General features: G+C 34.0%; 1 non-coding gene across 1 annotated transcript; it reads right to left on the bottom strand.

Moving 5' to 3' along the window:
- Positions 1–7,413: 7,413 nt before the first annotated feature.
- Positions 7,414–7,517, bottom strand: LOC112095937. The gene has a single exon (XR_002904097.1). It is a non-coding gene; the product is annotated as a small nucleolar RNA R71 (small nucleolar RNA).
- Between the last annotated feature and the right edge of the window lie 14,877 nt (positions 7,518–22,394).

Raw genomic sequence — 22,394 nt, 5'->3', positions numbered from 1 at the left:
TTGCTTCGAGAAAATGAAGAATAAAGAAACTTGTATTTGTTGTGTTGTTGGTTGAGAGAGTGCGTTCAAGAAGAAAGGAAGTTTATATAGAGATTTAATTCCGTATCAATATTTAGTCAAAGCACGTGCTTAATTCCTCTTTCTTATCCAACAATCAAAGCGAACAAAACAAAATTTACAAAACAACTATGCATGGTAAATAATTTTTTTAGTTATAAGGATTTGAGTTAATTATTTAATTAATTCATGACGTATGTTTAAGAATTGCTTAAAATGTCTATATTCTCATTAAAGTATGTTTTTATTAAAATATAATCAACGTTTTATTTGGATAAATGCCAAAGCTTTAAGAAGAAAGAAAAAGTATTAAAACAGAGGGTCTTGCTAAGCTATATATAATGTAGCTTACAACAAAACCAATCAAAGCCAATGTAGTATTCGTTACCTTCTACTTGTTTCACATTCCAACTAAATATCTGACCATCCCTACTAGGGGCGGATCTATTAAGGGATTGCCATGGGCCATGGTCCCTGTAAAAAAAAGTAATTTAATACTCAATATTTTATATTAAAATAAATATATATTAATAAAATACCTATTTTATAGGCTTGAAAAAAAAACCTTTGGCCCCTCCGGCTAAGATTGGCTTGTTCCGCCCCTGATCCCTACTGATAAGCTACCTCCAAAGCCATAACAATTGCACAAAGTTCGACATGAAAGGAGTTATTTACATATATAAACAACACCCCCTCCCCCCTCCCCCCACGCCCCAAAACACAGACCCACAAGAAGATGTCTCCCTTTGGCCACTCCATCCAAGGGCAGTGCCAAAAGGTGCGAGAAGGGCTGAATCCACTGCTGACTTTTAAAAAAAAATGAAATTACTTTATTTTAATGATCTATTTATTATTAATTGTCCTAAAAATCTTTTTTAAATTTATGAAATTTTAAAAATGCAAGTGTTATCTCGTCTTAGTTACTTCTTTATTCTTTTTACATTAAAAAATTAAAATTTATCATATATGTGTTACAATAGATTCTCTTATCTTCCTCTTATTTGTTAATTTTTTATATCAAATTATAATAATTTATGGTAATTTCTTTCTCTTATCTCTCTTTCTATTGTTAAATAATTTATCATCATGACTAAACCCATTGACAAACTATAGCTACACCCTCATATTGGAGGTAAAATTAAAAGTTTTCAAGATTTTTAAATTTTAGTGAACTAATAGTTCAATCTAATCATAGGATAAATAATAATACATTAAGAACCTTAACCTATAACTAAGTATCATTATTAATTGATAAACTAGTAAACCACTAAAAGTTACAAGCCATTATAGAATTTAAACAATATTGTTAATTGAAATTTATAATTTTGATACTTAAAAAAGAAAAAAAGAAAAAAGAAACTGAATTGTGATGCTGTACAACTTAGCTGCTCCTACATAAAATTCCTAGCATCGCCACTAATTCCATGAATAATCAACTTCTCTGCTCTTATATTATCTCATATCAAAATAATATTTTACCCTAAAAAGTTACATCTAATAGCAAAAAAATGCAAGAATTTTGACTAATTTATTAAAGGATTTTCATGTTGATTACTTCGAGATGGAAAAATATCAAATAACTACAATAAGTATTGATATTTATTATTGTACTATTATATTTTTACAAAATTTTTCACTTTATGACATTTTCATTAGCACTGTTTATTGACATATAGATCATTAAATTTACCATGAACATGCTGTAAATTAAGGGAGAGTTTACAGAACTCCCTATTTTTTTGGGGGGGGGGTGTTGGGGGAAGAAAAGCTATTAATCTCCCATATGACGAGATGTTAATATAAAAGATAAATGCGTATAAAAAATTGATTAAGCAATATATTATGTATTAAAGAACGTTCTTCCTTATAACATTACTTAAAAATAAAAATTAAAAAGCAGAAGAAAACAAATACGCACGATGCTATGCAAGAAGAGTCTGTAACATTACTACTTTCCATACAATTTACAAATTATTATCATGTGCATTGTGTACGTGGACTTTTGATTTTTTAAATATTCATACAAGTATTATAAGAGTACAATTCATGCGTAGGGAGTTGGCAATTTTTAGGCTTAGAATATGGTTAGGATATCTATACTCATCCGTATTTTCATTACTCGTGTTTATTCCGATAAAATCTCAAAATTCACACGCACTTTAAGATCTGTAAGTCAATTTTCAAAATTTGGAAATGAAACAGAGGAGAAATTCTAGAATACCTCAGATGTACTACAACCAATTGATGCATGCATGACAAGTGTAATTAAATTTAATACAATCACCACTTGCATGATAGTGGTTCAAAATAAATGCACACATGTCATGGTATAATTGCTTGTTGTATGGATGACATGGTACTTCATATGTATTTTAGAATTTCTCGAAACATAGATATCCTTTGATATCCCTGCATGTGAAAACATTAACTAATTTTGTCCAACCAATCGGATGCAGTCTCTGCTACCTAAATAAGGAATCGTGAGAGGCTTAGGTTTCAAGAGTCAAAAAGGGCTTTCCAGTGTTTCTAAGGGTGGTTAAATCTTTAAGAGAGAAAAGTAGAGACCGTGAGGTGGCTAGAGTTATTGTTAAGGTCTCAAACCTTAGAGAGAAACTCTTGTCAGATTTTATTTTTTATTTTTATAAGAGTTTGAGAGCTCTTAACCTTTGTAAAGGACAGTTCCCTTGTTATTTTTTGTTATAATTTATTAATAAAATAAATAGCGGTGCGTTTGTCCCCATGGAAGCAGGACTAACAAAACTGAACCACGTAAATCTCATGAGTTCATTTCATTCCCGTTTGTTCTTGAATTGTTTTGTTGTAGTTCGTCTGATCTTTTTTTGAAGTTTTTTAAGCGTTTCTTTATTTATTTGACCATTTATACGGTCATGATCTGACCGTCATCATCATTAAACAGTTTTAATTAAACCACTTTGAGAAACCACTTAATATATATTTTAATTTCTTAGCACATAGTTTGCAAACGCTTCTTATTCTAAATACATTGATTTGATTACAAACGAGAACAAGTATAATCCTCTTTTTGGCCGGCTTGGTGACGACTCTTGGTCTAGTAATATTTTATCAATCTGGCCTAATAAAAACCTCCTAGAACTGCGTAATCAATTCAGAATAGGGGAGCAAGTCACAAACTCTCCTTTTCGTGCGTAAACGAAAGGCGCACGCCACGCCATTTTTAGGTTAAAATACACAATTACAAAATAATTAAACAACTCAATTGCACTAATTACAATGCGGCCGTAAATAGACTGATTCAATGGCAGCAGAGTCTGTATGAAACTCGTCTATGAGCTGGTGAGGCACTGAAATTGCTATATATAGCGGGTGTTACCAAGCTTATGATGAATAGTGCCGTAAAATATATTCTAATTGGACAACTTGTAGCCATAGCTTCAGGGTAAAGAAGACTAAACAAAATTGATGCAAGGTAAGTTAATGGATGAGATTATGAAACCACTGAATTTTCTGCATTGACGAGAATAGAGCTTTGCCAAAAGTTCAATTTTCCAGTTTCTTGGCCGCCATCCAACCGCAATAAGATTTGCTGACATTCTTCTATTCTATATTCTAAATACAACATAAACTATGTAACTTTTGACTTACATTTTATTAATCCTTTCACTCGGCACTGGGACACGAGTGTTGACTCAATATATGACTATTTTTTATACCAATTGTCATAAAACTAAAACAAAACTTAGAAGTATAGTAATTGTTGATGCAATTTTTATGAATGAACAGTAACTTTTTATTTTCCCAGAATTTATATCATATCAAGTTTTGTAAACTATTTTCTCCTTGAAGTGAAGCTCTCTAATCATATGTCTTCTTGTCGTTAATTGTCCTGCAAAAAAATTAATTATCAAAGAGTGCTGGGATTACTAACTATATCTCTCCAATACTCTAGTTAATTCTTGGTATTCAATTTCTAAATAGAGAGTTTAGGGAAGTAGACATAATTTTGTATTCATTTGATGTCTTAACTCCAAATGTGGGAGGGCTTAGCCTTTATATAGACAACTTAAAGCATTGAGGTGAAGGAGTTATCATGACATGTGGCATCTTATGACAAGTGTCCACAAAACCCATGCATAATGACATGGACTTGTCTTGATTTTTGGTTCTTAACTTTTAATGGGCATGGAATTGACTTTGGCCCTTATATTCATTACTCGTTGAAAGGATTGATTTAGTAGCATATTGCCCATAAGTGGATTTTTACAAAGTCTTTACCTATTGGCACTTAAAATTCTAAGTAATTGGCCTTAGACCATTCTTGTAAAGAATGGTCCTTGGTAATTTTTTTAGCAAAATTTTAGAATGTTTTTAACAAAATATTTCCATAAGCGTATTTGTAAAAGTTTGCCCATAGGTACTTTCTTTAGAATGTTTACTCGTAGGCACTTCACTTAAAGTGTTTGTTTGCCCATAGGTTCATTCATAGAATGGTTGTTTACCTGCATGCTCATTTCATAAAATATATGTTTGCTCATATGCTCTTTCTTATAATATTTGTTGACCCATAGACTCATTCTGTAGAATGTTTGTTTGCCCATAAGTTCATTCTGTAAAATCTATTTTTGGCCCGTAAGGTCTTTCGATGAAATCTTTGTTGACTCATAGTCTCATTCTCTAAAATGCTTGTTTGCTCATATGGATACTTTGTGGAATATTTGTTGGCCTATAGGCTCATTATGTAGAACTTATGTTTACCTATAGGCTCTTTACATAAATTAATTTCTATATACTTAGGTCAATCTTACAGAGAGTAGATTTAGGTCATTTTTGTAGAATCATATGATTAGGCGTTTTGCCAATTCTTGCCTTTAGGCAATTTAAATAGAATACTTTCTAAGTACCTAGGTTGTTCAAGTAGATAACATGGCTAGGTCATTTATGTGAAATCATTCCCTTAGGCAATTTAAATAGAATATTTTCTAAGTATCTAGGTTACTCTTGTGGAGAACGGACCTAGGTCATTTGATGCATAAAGTTTTTGTTAGGTCTATTTTTTTACAGACTTTTGGGCATTTTATAATTTGGTATAGAAGAGGCATGCTAAGTCTCACTTTTCAAGTTTGAGAAGTAAGACCTTTTTCTTTTGTTTTCCTTTAGGGTTTATTGGGCTTTTCCTTCTATGGATTGAATTTTAAAATAAAAAATTTCTCTAAAGCATTTCGTTGAGTGTTAGAAAATGCATATTTATAAAGGAGAAAACCGTCATTTTACATTTCAAGTCTTACTAACACCTTTACTTTTATGAATTTAACCTTCTTTTGATTTAATTCCGTTTGTTTTATTTTAATTAAGTATTTTATGTATTTTAGGGGCATCATAGTCATTTCACAATAAACGAGAGATCAAATGGCAAAACAGACATCACTTTTGAACTCAGGACGGTCAAAAACCTTAGGAGGAGCATAAAAGGAAAAATAGCACTGTTCACATGTACGGTACTATTCACGCGTACGGTACTGTATACGTTACTGTTCACATAGACGGACGATGACGTGGCATTGACCGATGATGTGGCATTGATTGATGAGGTGTCACGATCCTGTTGGGCTAAAATTCTTATGTACTGTTGATGGTGACGTATATCAGTGGACGAAAAATCTCGCGTACAGTACATGCATCACACAGGATTATTTTCAATCAAACCGCGTTACTATTCATCCGGGTCAAACCGTGTTACTGTTCATCCACGTAGTCAAACCGCGTACTGTTGACTGATGACGTGGCGCAATCCTGAGCGTCCAAACTGTTTTTAATCTGATGGCCATGATTTACTCCATGTATCTATAAAAAGGGGGCCTCTCCCCCTTAATTTGATATCTCTGAATCCATTTTTTGGATCCATTTTCTGTAATTCATTCTCCATCTTGTATTTTCTTCGTATTTTAATAAATTTCCATTTTGCCCCTGGTTCAATTATGAGTGGCTAATTTTTTTTCAAGCTTGGGTTGAAGGTGAAGTCTCAACATGTGTCATGGGCTTAATTTGGTAAATTTATTTTCTCTTCCCCTCTAGTTTTTGTGGGTGTTTTGACTTCTCGTCGACAAATAATAATATTCTTGTCTAGTACCACCTTGGTTTCACCGGCCCTCTAGTACAAGGTTATTATTATTTGGCATGATAAGCCCTTAGCACCATATTGATTAGAGCGTGGTTCATGAGGTGTGGATTCCCCCCTCATGATTTAATTGGCATTAATACGGATTATTTAGCCCATAATGCATGTTGATACGGATCCAGATACCCAAGTACGTCATTTCAATAGATTTCGCTTCAATTTATTCTCGCCATTGCAATTCCAATTTTAGGATAATTTAAATCACTTCCACCACAATTTCAACCACCCATTTACAAAATTAATTCTACACACAATTAAAATCCACCTCCTCGTGGGATCGACACTCATCACCATTGATCTATACTACAATAGATCATACGCTTGCGAGTACATTAAAATTTGCACAACAAGTTTTTGGCGCCGTTGCCGGGGAGGTAAGTAATTTTAATTCACAGAATTAATTTTTGTGAATAATTTCTTTTATTTGTTTTCTTGTATTTTTTTTATTAAAAAAAAAGAAAAATAAAGTGAATCTACATTTAAAGGTTAGTATTTTTTTTCTTTTTCTCTTCTTTAAAATTTTGTAATTTATTTTTCAATTTATTTTTCTTTGTAATTTTTTTTATTAATTTAATTTTTAGTTAATTTATTTCACGTATTTATTTTTGTGTATTTTTATAGAAAGGTTGTAATAGCGCAATAAGGTTAGTATCATAATTTCTCCCTCTTCTTTGTTTTTATTTGTTTTGTTCCCATCTTTATTTTTATTTTATTTGTTTTGCATGCATGGTCGTAGGTCATTATTACCTAATCTTGAACCTAGAGACCTTGAATTAGAAAAAACACTTCGTACACAAAAGCACATTAAAAATAAATTTGAAATGGATTTGCAACCACAGGAGAGGCCATTTAAGGACTATTTTAGTCCCTTAGCTAATTTGAGCACATCATGCATAAGATACCCAAATGTAGCTGCTAGGAGCTTTGAACTAAAACCTAGTGTGCTAAATTGTCTCCCCACATTCTATGGCTTAGAAAATGAGGACCCATATAATCATCTGAATGATTTTCATGCCATTTGTCAAACTTCTAAATATGAGAATTTTTCAGACGATGATGTTAAACTCATATTATTCCCATTTTCTTTAAAAGATAGAGCTCGTTCATGGTTAAATACTTTACCTGCTAATAGCATTTCATCATGGGAACAAATGGTAACAAAATTTTTGAATAAATATTTCCCAGTGCATAAAACCAATGCTATCCGCAGGGAAATCTCAGAGTTTACTCAGAGAGAAGACGAGCAGTTTTTCGAAACATAGGAGCGATTCAATGGGCTACTCTTGAAGTGTCCACATCATGGGTACGAGAAATGGCACCAATGCCAATACTTTTTGGAGGGATTATTGCCGAATGTGCAAGAATGGCTAATGGCAACAAGTGGAGGAGAGCTAGTGTCAAAAAATGCATCAGAGATTTGGGAATTCTTCCAGCGACAAGTGGATAATTCTCAACAACCGAGTCGATCACTCATGAATACTAGAAGGATTAAGGGAGTAAATGAGGTTCACATTGGTGAGTCAAGTTCAGAAATTAAAGAAGTCAAAGCGATAATTGAAGGTCTCTCTCGACAAATAGCATCGTTATCGACTGCTAAATCAACAGAGCCACATGACCATGACTTATACTCAGATCAAGCCAATGCCATAGGTGTAATGAGAAAACCATCGAATTACAATCCATACTCCAACACATATAACCCTAGATGGAGAGACCACCCAAATTTTTCATAGTCTCAAGGACTTTAACAGAATGGACCAGCAGCTCCAGTTCCACCAGTTCCACCAATTCCACAAAATCCTCAAGCCTCTCAGCCCCCATTTAGACCATATAATCAAAACCAGAACTACTCACAACCCAGACCATGGGAGGATGCATTCCAGAATTTCAGGAATGTTACTCACTCCACGATTGAGCAACAGAACCGCACCATTGATGGACTGCGAAATGAATTGAAAACGGGCTTCAATTCACAAGCCCAATCAGTTTCAAGCCTCGAGAAGATGGTGAGACAACTTGCTTTTTCAGTTCAGACCTTGGCAATGACTGTTGAGAAAGGCAAATTTCCAAGTCAACCAGTGCCTAATCCTAAAGGAGTACATGAAGCAAGTACTAGTTCACCACAGCAGCATGGAGAGGTCAAAGCAATCATGACCTTGCGAAAAGCAAAAGAAGTCGACAACAAAGTGGAGATGCCGGTGACGAAAGAAAATCAAATTGTACCTGTGAATGTTGAGGACTCATCACCGGAGGAGAAAGAAGAAAACAACCCACAAGAATATGTCCCCAATGCTCCATTTCCTCAGAGGTTAGCTAAAGGAAAAAAGGGAAAATCCACAGGTGAGATTCTTGAAATCTTCAAACAGGTAAGTGTTAACATCCATTTGCTTGATGCTATTAAACAAGTTCCATCTTATGCCAAGTTTCTTAAAGACCTTTGTATTAAAAAGAGAAATATGCATGTTCAATAGAAGGCATTTTTAACAGAAAATGTTAGTTCTATACTCCAACATAAAATTCCTTTAAAATGCAAAGACCCAGGCTCCCCCACAATCTCATGTAGTATAGGGAACCACACAATTGAGAATGCTTTGTTGGATTTAGGAGCTAGTGTAAATCTGCTGCCTTATTCACTATTCATGAAACTTGGACTGGGAGAATTACACCCAACTCCAGTGGTGTTACAGCTTGCAGATCGGTCCACGAAAATACCTCGTGGTATTGTGGAAGACGTGCTTATCCAAGTAGACAAGTTTTATTTTCCTATTGATTTCATTGTAATTGACACTCAACCAATACAGGATTCAAGGAAGCACATCCCTATTATCCTAGGCCGACCTTTCTTAGCAACTGCGGATGCTCACATTCAATGCAGGACTGGAAATATGCAGTTGTCCTTCGGCAACATAACTATGGAGCTGAAAATCTTCAACATTGCCAAACAACTTCACAATGAAGATGATGGAATTGTTGATGTGGATTTAATTGAAACAATAGTTGATGACACTTTTCTTTCAAACCTTAGTGATGATTCTTTACAAACATGTTTAACTTACTTTGGTTTTGATTTTGATATTGACAGATCGGTTGATGAGGTCAACGCCCTGCTTGACTCAACACCATCTATGGACACTAATAAATAGAAGTCAAGAGTTGAACAACTAGCACCATCAGAGAAGAAACTCATCTCATCATCAGAATCACCACCAAAACTCGAGCTCAAACCATTACCCAACACATTGGAATATGCATTTTTGGGAGAAGAAAGTACTCTACCGGTAATCATCTCAACATCCCTCAATGACGAACAAAAAGGTAAGTTGTTGGATGTTTTGAAAGAGCACAAAGGGGCATTAGGATGGACCATAGCAGACATTAAAGGTATAAACCCAGTAGACTGCATGCATTACATTCACCTTGATGAAAATGCTAAAACTACTAGGGAGATGCAACATCGGTTAAATCCTAACATGAAAGAAGTTGTTAGAACAGAAGTCCTTAAGCTATTAGACGCATGTATCATTTACCTCATTTCTGATAGTTCATGGGTCAGTCATGTGCAAGTTGTCCCCAAAAAGTCAGGAGTCACTGTAGTTACCAATGCCGATAATGAATTGATACCCACTAGAGTGACTACAGGATGGCGTGTATGCATTGATTATAAAAGTTGAATTCTGTCACACGTAAAGACCATTTTCCTCTACCATTTATTGATTAAATACTTGATAGATTAGCAGGCCATGAATTTTATTGCTTTCTAGATGGCTACTCAGGATATAATCAGATTCTCATAGCACCAAAAGATCAGGAGAAAACTACTTTCACTTGCCCTTTTGGCACATTTGCATATAGGAGAATGCCATTTGGATTATGTAATGCACTTGCTACATTTCAACGGTGCATGTTGAGCATTTTTTCTGATATGGTTGAACGATTCCTTGAAATTTTTATGGATGACTTTTCTGTCTTTAGTGATTCATTTGATCAATGTTTACATCATCTAACACTAGTTCTGCAGAGATGTATCGAGAAGAACTTGGTCTTAAATTGGGAGAAATGCCATTTTATGGTAAAACAAGGTATTGTTCTCGGTCACATCATTTCGAGCAAAGGTATTGAGGTTGACAAAGCCAAGGTGGATCTCATTTCTAATCTTCCTCCACCCAAAATAGTCAGAAAAGTAAGATCTTTCCTTGGGCATGCTGGTTTCTATAGACGTTTCATTAAAGATTTTAGCAAAGTTTCTAGACCCTTATGCAATCTACTTGCTAAGGATGTACCTTTTATCTTTACTGATTTATGTCTTGTGGCATTTGAAAAACTAAAGCAGTTGTTGACATCATCACCCATCATTCAGCCCCCAAACTGGAGCTTACCATTTGAGCTCATGTGTGATGCATCTGATTATGCAGTAGGAGCAGTATTAGGACAAAGAGTTGATCGAATTCCCTACGTTATTTACTTTGCTAGTATGACATTGAATGATGAACAGTTGAACTATTCAACTATTGAAAAAGAAATGTTAGCAGTAGTGTTTGCATTAGAGAAATTTCGATCGTATCTCATTGGTTGTAAAATAATTATATTCACAGATCATGCTGCTCTTAAATATCTTCTCACAAAGAAATATGCAAAAGCTAGACTAATTCGTTGGGTGTTACTTTTGTAGGAATTTGACTTGGAATTCAAAGATAAGAAAGGCACAGAAAATGTTGTGGCGGACCACCTCTCTCGTCTCCATTTTGACACAATTATAAAGCCATTAATATTGAATAAGTCATTTCCAGATGAACAATTAATGAGTGTGGAAGTATTACCTTGGTATGCTGATATAGTTAATTATCCTGTTACAGGTAAACTTCCAGAGCATTGGACCAAGCAAGATAAGGCTAAATTCTTTGCAGAGATAAAGAATTTCTTTTGGGATGACCCATATTTGTTCAAGTATTGTGCGGACCAAATTGTTAGACGATGTGTCCCAGAAAATGAAATTCAGAATATTCTTTCATTCTGCCATGAACAAGCTTGTGGAGGCCATTTCAGTGCTAAGAAAACAGCAACTAAAGTTTTGCAATGTGGTTTTTATTGGCCAACTATATTTCGAGATGCTTACACTTTTTGTTCTTCATGTGATAGGTGTCAACGAATGGGGAGCATTACACGAAGGAACATGATGCCACTAAATCCAATTTTAGTAGTTGAGATTTTTGATGTATGGGGTATCGACTTCATATGACCCTTTCCCCCTTCTTTTGGCCATTAATACATATTGGTTGCTGTTGACTATGTAATGAAATGGGTAGAAGCAATTCCATGCAGAACCAATGATCACAAGGTGGTGATAGGATTTTTGAAAAGCAATATTGTCTCACGCTTTGGATTCCCTCGAGCAATAATCAGTGATGGTGGTGCCCACTTTTGTAACAAAGCATTCAAAGCTCTTTTGACAAAGTATTCAATTACACACAAAGTGGCGACTCCGTATCATCCGCAAACCAGTGGCCAAGTTGAGATATCCAATCGAGAAATAAAGCACATATTAGAAAAAAATGGTGAGGCCAGACAGGAAAGATTGGTCATTAAGACTTGATGTTGCATTATGGGCATATAGAACGGCTTTCAAGACCCCGATTGGGATGTCACCCTACAGGCTAGTGTATGGAAAAGCTTGCCACCTACCTGTGGAACTCGAGCATCGTGCGTATTGGGCCATCAAGAAATTCAACTTTGACATGCAGCAAGCCAGCTCAGAAAGAAGATTACAGCTGGCAGAACTTGAAGAAATTCGTAATGATGCATATGAAAATGCCAAGATTTACAAGCAACGAATGAAAGTCTTCCATGATAAGCAAATTATGAGAAAATCATTCACTCTAGGTCAGAAAGTGCTTTTATTCAATTCTCGCTTGCACCTATTCCCAAGTAAGTTACGCTCTCGTTGGTCTGGCCCATTTATTGTTCATATTGTTTTTCCACATAGGGCAATTGAAATTAAGGACCTAAAGAACGGTGTCACGTTTAAAGTTAATGGTCAAATATTAAAGCCATATCTAGAATACCAACCACATGGGGAAGACATCGAAATAAATTTGAGTGACCCACCAAATTTGAATTGATTTTTTTTCTTTTTGGTGATTTGATTTTTTCTTTCTTTCTTTCTTTATATTATTCTTTTACTAATTGAAATTATTTTTGCATAAGTGTGTTTGTTTAACTATTAAGTTTTCTCTTATCATTTTTAATCATGAGTACCTTACTTAGACCGTTCCTCCTGAACATTCTTAAACCACTTCAACGTGTCAAAACTCATCTCAAAAGGTAGATTCAATTTTGTAAAACACATCGCATTTGAGCTCTACAACCACCAGAGTTAGTAGCCTATGTTGAGGGTCTAGAAAGCCAACTCAGAGATATTGAGAGAAGTGTTTATGACATCCAGTTGGAGCTTGAGGTGAATTCAATAAGAGGATGATTTTAATTTTCTTTGTGTGTTTTAATTTGTTTTTCTGTTTGTGTGCTTTAGTTTGTTACCCCGGTGAAGTGGCGGATAACGGTACTCCGTGATAATCAAGTTGGTTACTTCAGTTTCCCATAATAACTGATATTCTGAGGCAAAAGTATGGACAGAAATGAGATTCTAGCGAAGCTTCACATGCTATTCCCTTCACTTCCTCAGAATGCCCTCTTTACGATCTATAAAGCTCGGTCTGAACGCATGCGATTGCTTATGAGGAATAACATACCTGCTGATATTCGTTGGTTAATTGAGGCGAAAGTACGATCGGTAAGTGAGTTACCTCCAAAATTTATTGCATACATGCCTGGTTGTGGTAAAGGAAATTATGCAAGAAAATGACGAGCTCGAAGAATTTCTATTGCTTGTCATAAATGTGCCAGAATGAGTTGCAATAAAAATCCATGTTCTTTAGGAATGGTGTCTGATAACAGGGAAGATAAAATTCAATTCATTAGGGATGGCTTGAATAAGGAGTCATTGGATGATATCCTTTTGTCTCTTGAAACGCATCCCAGTGGATATGTGCAAGGAGCGATTCTCCAGTTATGACCATTATTCCAGAAAGAGCATGCACGATATAGTCTCGGGAATCTAACTATAAACGACCTTGTTTGCCAGTTTATAAGAAAACTGAATGGGAAGGCTATCCTCGACCCATAGAGGGCATTCAAGCCGTTTCTGGAAAAAACCAGAGGAAGATGTGAGCCACAGTCGCAACTACCTGTAAATATCCTTTTACTTTACTGTTATTTTATTTCACTATTATTTTATTGTGTGCATTATTGTCTTTAATAATTTTATTACTGTTTGCTTTTTCCTTATTACTGTTTGCTTTTTCCCTTTTACTGTTTCTCTTTTGACTAGCGAGCCACGTGCTTTACGCGTTATTTGACACTGACATGTTACCTCATACACAACTGTGATCCACTATCACCAAGATTCTTAAATGTGATTTCTTTTTTGTCAAGCACTCACAAATTGTTTTTGAGAAGTATCACAATGGCATCTACTCCCAATAGACAATTCAAGAACATTTGTGTGCTTTCTGGATTTACATATGGCAAACATAAAGAGTTCGTTGAGGCAGCCATAGATCTTGGTCGAAGCATAGCAGCGAGAAAATTACACTTGGTGTATGGAGGAGGTAATCGAGGGTTATAAAAAATGATCTCAGAAGCAGCTTTTATCAGAGGCAGCCAAGAGTCCTAAAACCATTGGGTAGTTCCTCTGACTCATCAACTAGAGAAGAGTTAGTCGTCTTAGGTATGCAAGAAAGAATAACTGAAATGCTTAATCATGCTGATGCTTTTATTTTCCTTCCAGGAGATCTTGCAACACTAGAGGCACTTATCACACTAGCATATTGGGCCCATCTGCACATCCACCAGAAACCCATCGGTTTGTTAAAAGTCAATAACTTTTATGAAGGTTTTATCGCATTTCTTAACCATGCAATAAAAAACTATTTCATTCCCTCTAATGCGAAAAAACTCTTTATTTGTGCTCACACTGCTAATGAGCTACTTGATATGTTACAAGCTTATAAACTGGAGCCAGACCCCTGGACCTTTGTGTTGGAGCGCCCAAATAATGATGGTAACAGTAGCCGCAGTAAGAAGTACAAATTAGATTTAACTCTCCGCTTGTAAATATTTTTTTCTGTGTTGCACCACCCAGGTGATGTCTTCTAAACTCTACTTCTTTCCTTTCAAACATTGAGGACAATGTTTCATTCTGGTTGGTGGGAGGGAATAGTCGACAATTGTAGAATTTTGGTTAAGTTTTTACTAATTGTTTGTTGTAGAAACTAACTGTTGCTAACTTTTTGTGTTGAAGATGGCTGAATATGGAGGGTAGTGACTCTAAAAACGCATCTTCATCGTTTAAAAAAAATTAATTAAAAAATTTAAAAAAATTCTTTTTCTTTATTAAGTTTTGATGTTCATTTTTCTTCTTCTTTTTAATTTCTCCTCTATAAATATACATTTTCCAACTTTTGAGTCAAAGATGGCTGAATATGGAGTGTAGTTCCTCTAGAAACGCATCTTCTTTAAAAAAAAAAAAAACCATTTTCATTTTCTATCATTTTACGTGTAACTTTTCTAATTAGTTTTTATGCATCATTTTCACATTTCTGCATGCATATTTTCCTTTCATGCTTAGAATAGGTTGGGGAGTAGAATGTTGTTTGAAAAAAAAAAATTTGTGTGATTTGTTTTAACATTGGATGACATGATTAATTTCAAATTTTAGTATTTGTATTATCTTTGGTTTTAAGTGATGTTACGTTATGTTTGCTACTCTACATGTTGATGTCGGAGACAAATGTGAGTTGCTTGAAGGAATGAACATGTCATAATAAGTACTAAGTGAGTTTTTGAGCCTATTATTTTTTTTTGGAGAATAACCATTTTGCCCACTCTTTATACAGCTTAGTAATTTATTATTTTACACACGATCTCTAAATTGCTTTTGAGTTAACCCTTAAAAAAATTGTAAAATAAAAAAAAGAAAAAAATGTGTGTTGTTACATTGGGAGGCCTATCTAACTAGTAGATATGGATGATTATTTAGAGCCCTAAAAGACGATGGAAATGCCATCTTTGATCCGTTTGAGCCTTTCTAGCCATTCCTTTTATTAAATATCCATAGTTAACCCTTTTGAGCCTTTAAAAAAAAAAAACATTTTCTTTGTCAACTTATCATCTTGTCCCACTCCGATTTGGAGTATTACCCGATATCTTATAAGTTCCATCACCTATTTATGTTTGAGAAAAATGTAAATAATTATTTTGTTTAGTGAAGTTATGCCAAAAAAAAAAAAACAAAAGAGAAAAAAAAACAAAAGTTGTTTCAAAAGAATAAAAATAAAAATAATAAGTGAAATCCACCTTGCAACTTCTAAAAAAAAAAATTCTCTGCATTTTTCTCAAACATACACTTTGTTTTCCTTATTTCCCTTCTTTGTTAGCCATGTCCCCAGCCTACGTTACGTTCTAATAAAAGTCCTTCTTGATTTTAGGGAACTATAGTTTGAAGTAGAAGCTAGTTATATGAGCTAAAAAGATGTAGTGATGCATAATAAAAAAAAAGATAAATAAAGTGGGTTGACTAGCATTTTTGTTTGACTTGAGATCGTATTATTTCTAAGCTAAGGGCATATTTATTTCATCTTAGTGAGAGCATGTGATATCACTTCTTTATTATTTTCTCTCTCAATTACCATTCATTGGAGTGACTAATTTTAGTGGATTTAATTTATTTGTGAGAGTGTCACTACTTCTAGTGAGATTTTGGGGTTTGACATGTCATTCTTGAAAGTAGATATAACAAAGTCTACTGGGCTAATTCATATGGATGGTTGATGTGAGTGTGATGTTGCTTTAGACTGAAGATAATGCTTATACTTTTATTTGATTGCTATCATTAATCTGATTGAATAAACATGAGTGTTTCTAAAGTTTAAAAAAAAATCATTTTGAATTTGAATTTGAATTTTATTTTCGCTTCATTTTCTAGGGACTAGCAATAAGCTGGTTGGGGGGTGTGTTGAGTGTTAGAAAATGCATATTTATAAAGGAGAAAACCGTCATTTTACATTTCAAGTCTTACTAACACCTTTACTTTTATGAATTTAACCTTCTTTTGATTTAATTCCGTTTGTTTTATTTTAATTAAGTATTTTATGTATTTTAGGGGCATCATAGTCATTTCACAATAAACGAGAGATCAGATGGCAAAACGGACATCATTTTTGAACTCAGGATGGTCAAAAACCTTGGAGGAGCATAAAAGGAAAAATAGCATTGTTCACATGTACGGTACTATTCACGTGTACGGTACTGTATACGTTACTGTTCATGACACTGTTCACATAGACGGCTGATGACGTGGCATTGACCGATGATGTGGCATTGACTGATGAGGTGTCACGATCCTGTTGGGCTAAAATTCTTATGTACTGTTGATGGTGACGTGGCAGCATATCAGTGGACGAAAAATCTCGCGTACGGTACATGCATCACACAGGATTATTTTCAATCAAACCGCGTTACTATTCATCCGGGTCGAACCGTGTTACTGTTCATCCGCGTGGTCAAACCGCGTACTGTTGACTGATGACGTGGCGCAATCCTGAGCATCCAAACTGTTTTTAATCCGATGGCCATGATTTACTCCATGTATCTATAAAAAGGGGGCCTCTCCCCCTAATTTGATATCTCTGAATCCATTTTTGGGATCCATTTTCTATAATTCCTTCTCCATCTTGTATTTTCTTCGTATTTTAATAAATTCCCATTTTGCGCCTAGTTCAATTATGAGTGGCTAATTTTTTTTCAAGCTTGGGTTGAAGGTGAAGTCTCAACATGTGTCATGGGCTTAATTTGGTAAATTTATTTTCTCTTCCCCTCTAGTTTTTGTGGATGTTTTGACTTCTCGTCGATAAATAATAATATTCTTGTCTAGTACCGCCTTGGTTTCACCGGCCCTCTAGTACAAGGTTATTATTATTTGGCACGATAAGCCCTTAGCACCATATTGATTGGAGCGTGGTTCATGAGGTGTGGATTCCCCCCTCATGATTTAATTGGCATTAATACGGATTATTTAGCCCATGATGCATGTTGATACGGATCCAGATACCCAAGTACGTCATTTCAATAGATTTCGCTTCAATTTATTCTCGCCATTGCAATTCCAATTTTAGGATAATTTAAATCACTTCCACCATAATTTCAACCACCCATTTACAAAATTAATTCTACACACAATTAAAAGCTACCTCCTCGTGGGATCGACACTCGTCACCATTGATCTATACTACAATAGATTAGTGCGCTTGCGAGTACATTAAAATTTGCACAACACATTTATCCTACTAGATTTGGTCTATAACCAATCTTAAATAGCTTACTAATAGCTTTGTAGAATTTATCTTAACCTAATAATTATTAAAATTCATGAAGAAAAAGAAAGATAGAAAGTATCTTTTTTTTGGAAAAGACACTTGATTTTCTAGAGTGTGAGTGAGAATTTGTGCTATTGAAGCTCTTTTACTACTCATTAGCAAGATGTTGTGTTTCCTTCTTTTACCCCCTCTTTATTTTATATTTTTATCTTCTATGCATCATCAACATTTGTTCTTTTGTTGGTTCTTTCTTGTACAATCTAAATCTTGTCACTAAAGGATGTCACTTTAAAATTGAGTTGCCTTGAAGATAATCAACTTTATTAGAGAACGCTACTAGAAAAATGATCTTTACTGACTTTAGAATAATGTCAAAAATTACTTTCACTGACACTTGCTAATTGTGTCAGTAATCTGGCAATCAGAAAATAATGACACTTGTAAGTGGTGTCAGTGATTATTATTACTATAATATTACCAAATCTATGACACTATGGTATTAGTAGTACTGATAATGATCGCTGGTTAAAAGTTACTTTCACTATAGTATCAATAATATTATGACACTATAGTGATAATGTTTACTAACAATTATTACACGTCAATGGTTTGTTTTACATCAAGGAGATGACATGATAGAATGAATGGATACTAATGCTTTAGTGTCAGTAATTTGTAATATTAAAGCATCACTAGTATTATGACGCAATAGAGCTCTTACTTCCGATACATTTTTTAGCGTCAATTGCTTTAAAGAAAAGATGCTCAAACATTATTGTTGTTACTCTATTATTTTCATTGTTCTTTTAGTTTTGCCAATCAAATGATGATATTCAAAGAAAATATTAAAATTAAACTAAAGTACGAAACTATTTAATTAAATATAAGTATATAAAATTCCTACTAAAATTTAAATAGGTATCAAATAAAGTACTAATACAAATATCTAAAATATTGTTTGAAAACATCTTAAACATAGTTTGGAAACAACATAATGACAATTTGCGGAAAACAAACAATTATTCTCAGTACATCTACTCTTTGACCTTAGCCTTTGCTTTTGCCTTTCCCACCTATAAATGTAGTATATAGAATCAATTAGCTACTATGCTACAAAAATCAATTCTTTAATATTTACAACCAAAAATATAATTTACCTGATTATTGTATGTTACAATTAACTTTGCAACATGCATGGCCCACTGATCGCGAAGTTGCGAAAGATCGTCCATAGTGTATTCATCACAGCCCATAAACTTAAAAAATAAAGCAACAAAATGTATTCATATATTTTAAAATATGTCCTAAAATAAAACAATAAAATAAATACATATATCTTTAAATTTGTTATGATTAATATAAAAAATGAATAACATGCAAATAAATTGTATCACCATAGCAAATAACGGTTACCAAAGCAGTCTAAGAAGCTGATAATTTATAATATATTATTTTGCTTTACTCAATATTACTTTAACACTCAGCATTGGGATTTATATGCCTTCTATTTGTACATGCAACAGCTCCAATCATTTTGGTTTGCACTAAAGTGCCTTAAATACATAGTAGAACACACTAAAAATTGGCATCAATTTTTCCAAACATACACAACACTTCCTCTCATCCCTAACACAAGATATGATTATATTGCTCGTTTCAAGCATAAAGTAGCAAACTGTTCATGCATTAAACATCTTGAAAATTCACATAATTGACAAGTAGTATTCCATACATAGTGGCAATCGATCGATTAAACATTGTTCTTAAGAAAATTCACTCCACAATGCATTCTTTGACAAAATATTAAAAAAGTTATGGAGAAACTCACATTGTTTTCAAGAATCCACATTTAAAGGTTCCAGATTGTTTTGGACACTAAAAAAGTAAAAAATTAGTTTCAAATATACTGATGAAATAACAATGGAAGTCATAACTTTGTTTCATTAATACCTTCACAGAGACCACCCATTGCACAACCTTCTTTTTATTAGTCTTCACTTGATGCATTGTTATCCCACTATAAGTAATAAATAACAGATGCAGCAAATTAATCCACAACATAAAAAATTAAAAAAGAATTAAGTAAACTAATTAAACTTACTCATTCACCATCTGCTTCGACTCATCATCAGGATTATCACCTAATGGATCAAGATAAAATATTTTTCGCCTCACCATATCAATTGCTACTAGCACCCATTGGCCACTAAATAAACAACTAAAAAAAAGATTACAAGATAAATTTAAATCATTTATGTTAAAAAAAAAGAAAATAGACAAAAAAATAAATAAACTATACCCTGGGTTATATGGGAATACAATTATCTAGGCTATTTGTATCTTGTCCAAAAGGTTTGAAATATAGGAACACCTATTTGGGTAGCTTGCTTGACTTAGCTATATATCCAAATTGAATTGGAATAACATCACTGCCATTATCCATCTCCTCATAAAGTGTATTAAAAAAAGAAACCTTTATGACATATGAATATAAGAAATAAATTAATGACAATTTACAAAATCAAAAAACATAATAAAAACATAAATCAAGTTTTTTATTTCTTACTTGATCCATATCTCCAAAATAGAATTTGAGAGCTCTGTAAACTCAATGACTTCATTGCAAATCTGCTTGTCCAATATACTCTCCCAGTAGACACCAAAACTTTTCAAATCATGTGCAATCATAATCGACTGTGGCAGGAAGCTCTCAATCATCAAAGAAAAGATGTTCATCTATGAACTTTTGTTCTCTTTTCTTACTTTCACAGCTCCACAAGTATTCTTTCTTAGAACAAGTTTCCTTGCTATCACTGGTGTTACAACAACGAGTTCCTTTGTTGTTCCTATCTATTCATACAGATATATCACGACATTTATAGAAGACTTTCGGCCATCGACTTTTCTCTTTGAAGGAGTTAATCTTGAAGATCTTCTTAGGGTGATTTTTGAAGTGGCTTCACAATCTACTGGAGGTGGATTCTGTACAGGGGATGGCAAGGGAGGTGTGTTTATGTTTTTGTCAAGTTTTCGACAAACAATGGGGTCATTGGTCACTGAATTTGGAGTAACTTTGGTCATTGACTTTGGGTAGCTTTGGGGTTGTTAGTCACTGACTTTGGAGTAACTTTGCTGGGTGATTGACGATCTATCTCTATCTTAACACTGCAACCACCGTTGGAGTTAGGAAAGTTGGAACTGCCAACTTCAGTGTTGTTGCAGGCGTTTATCCTTGCTCTAATTGAGCTTGCATAAACTTAAAACTTTCCTAATATATTCTCCATTCTCGCGCCAACTTCGTAGGGTTAGGAATATTGAAATACATGGATGGGGTGATGAATTAAACCAATCCTTGCACCCGACTTCCATTAGGTTTCTTTTGAAGGGCTTCACCAAAGATGTCATTCGGTCCTTGGGATTGGAACGTTCCCTGCTCAACTTGGCTTGTTAGCTCACTCTACAGAATAAATACAAAAATATTTGATAAAAAAATAGGAAAAAAATAAGTTAAATAATGATAGTTTAAACATACATTGCATTACCAGCATTTTTTGAAATAAACAAAGCAATTTAATTTGTCAATTTACATGATCTTGTATTATCAAATAATCCAGGCATCTTTTAGTTTCAAACTATTTGCATTGGTATTTTTTAGCAGTGGTGGAAACTTACAATTCTTTCAGCCACTTGCTACACATCAAGTATTCCATCTTTTTTCCTGTGAGCCAATAACTAGGCTTCACTGCAGTCAACTCGCGTTCAGAAACTCCGAGGTCCAACTGCTGCAATAATTCAATAAAAATTGAATTCAAAACTACTATGAATCATCCTATTATTTGTATTCAAAATGTCATAAGTTTGTATAGAGTGGTTATTGTACTTACTCTTTTATGCAACAGCCCAGCATATCATGTGTTGCCCAAGTGATGATTGCACACATTCTTCGCTCTTTTTTCCTTTGCTGCCTTACTTTTTTCCTGTACAAAGTGGATATTGATTAAAATGGTTACAGGAACTCAATAATATTATATAACTAACAGAATTTTAAACATACCTAAGAGTCTTCGGATAAAATCTTATCAACAAAGCTCTTCCAATCTTCTTTTCTAATGCCTTCATACTCAAGAGGAGGCTTTTTCAGTGAACTCAAGTTGTTTGCATTAGGCAGGAATATATTCATTGGCCAACTTATATCTAAAGCTCCTTAATGCAATTCTCATCCACTTGAACACTTGGGTTTTTTCCTTAAGACTCAACTTGAACTTTTCCTGAAAATCAGTCTATAACGTCTCATTGATGTCTAGTGGCACTTTCCTCCAATCATCATATATAATTAGAACTCTTTCCCATAGAATCACCCCAATGTAGTTCCTCATATCGTTTCTCTTATTTCCAACTGGAACTCCATACGAATTTTACATAATCTCAGTCTCATCATTAACTCCTCTCTACAAGTCTTTCTTGTTTGTACGGTTTCGTCTTGGTCTTCCTTTTATATCTGGATCATATGTTGGCTCCGCATTTTCTGCTATGTCTCCAACAAACTTGCAAATACATAAAAGTGGATGAGTGCACCAGATACCAATATAATATCCCAATATAATAATAAAATAATAAAAAATAAATTAGTTGTTGACTTACAAAAAGTATTGCTAATAAGGCATAATAGTTAGATTATTTATTTTCTGCATCAACATTTACATGAAAAACATCAACAATTGATCTTACACAAATTCCTCATCACTCAAATCTAACTT

The sequence above is a fragment of the Citrus clementina genome, unplaced genomic scaffold (genome assembly GCF_000493195.1).
Source record: "Citrus clementina cultivar Clemenules unplaced genomic scaffold, Citrus_clementina_v1.0 scaffold_1, whole genome shotgun sequence".
NCBI classification, from domain to species: domain Eukaryota; kingdom Viridiplantae; phylum Streptophyta; class Magnoliopsida; order Sapindales; family Rutaceae; genus Citrus; species Citrus x clementina.
The sequence above is the reverse complement of the archived record's forward strand: the minus strand, read 5'-3'. Positions and strand labels throughout refer to the sequence as shown.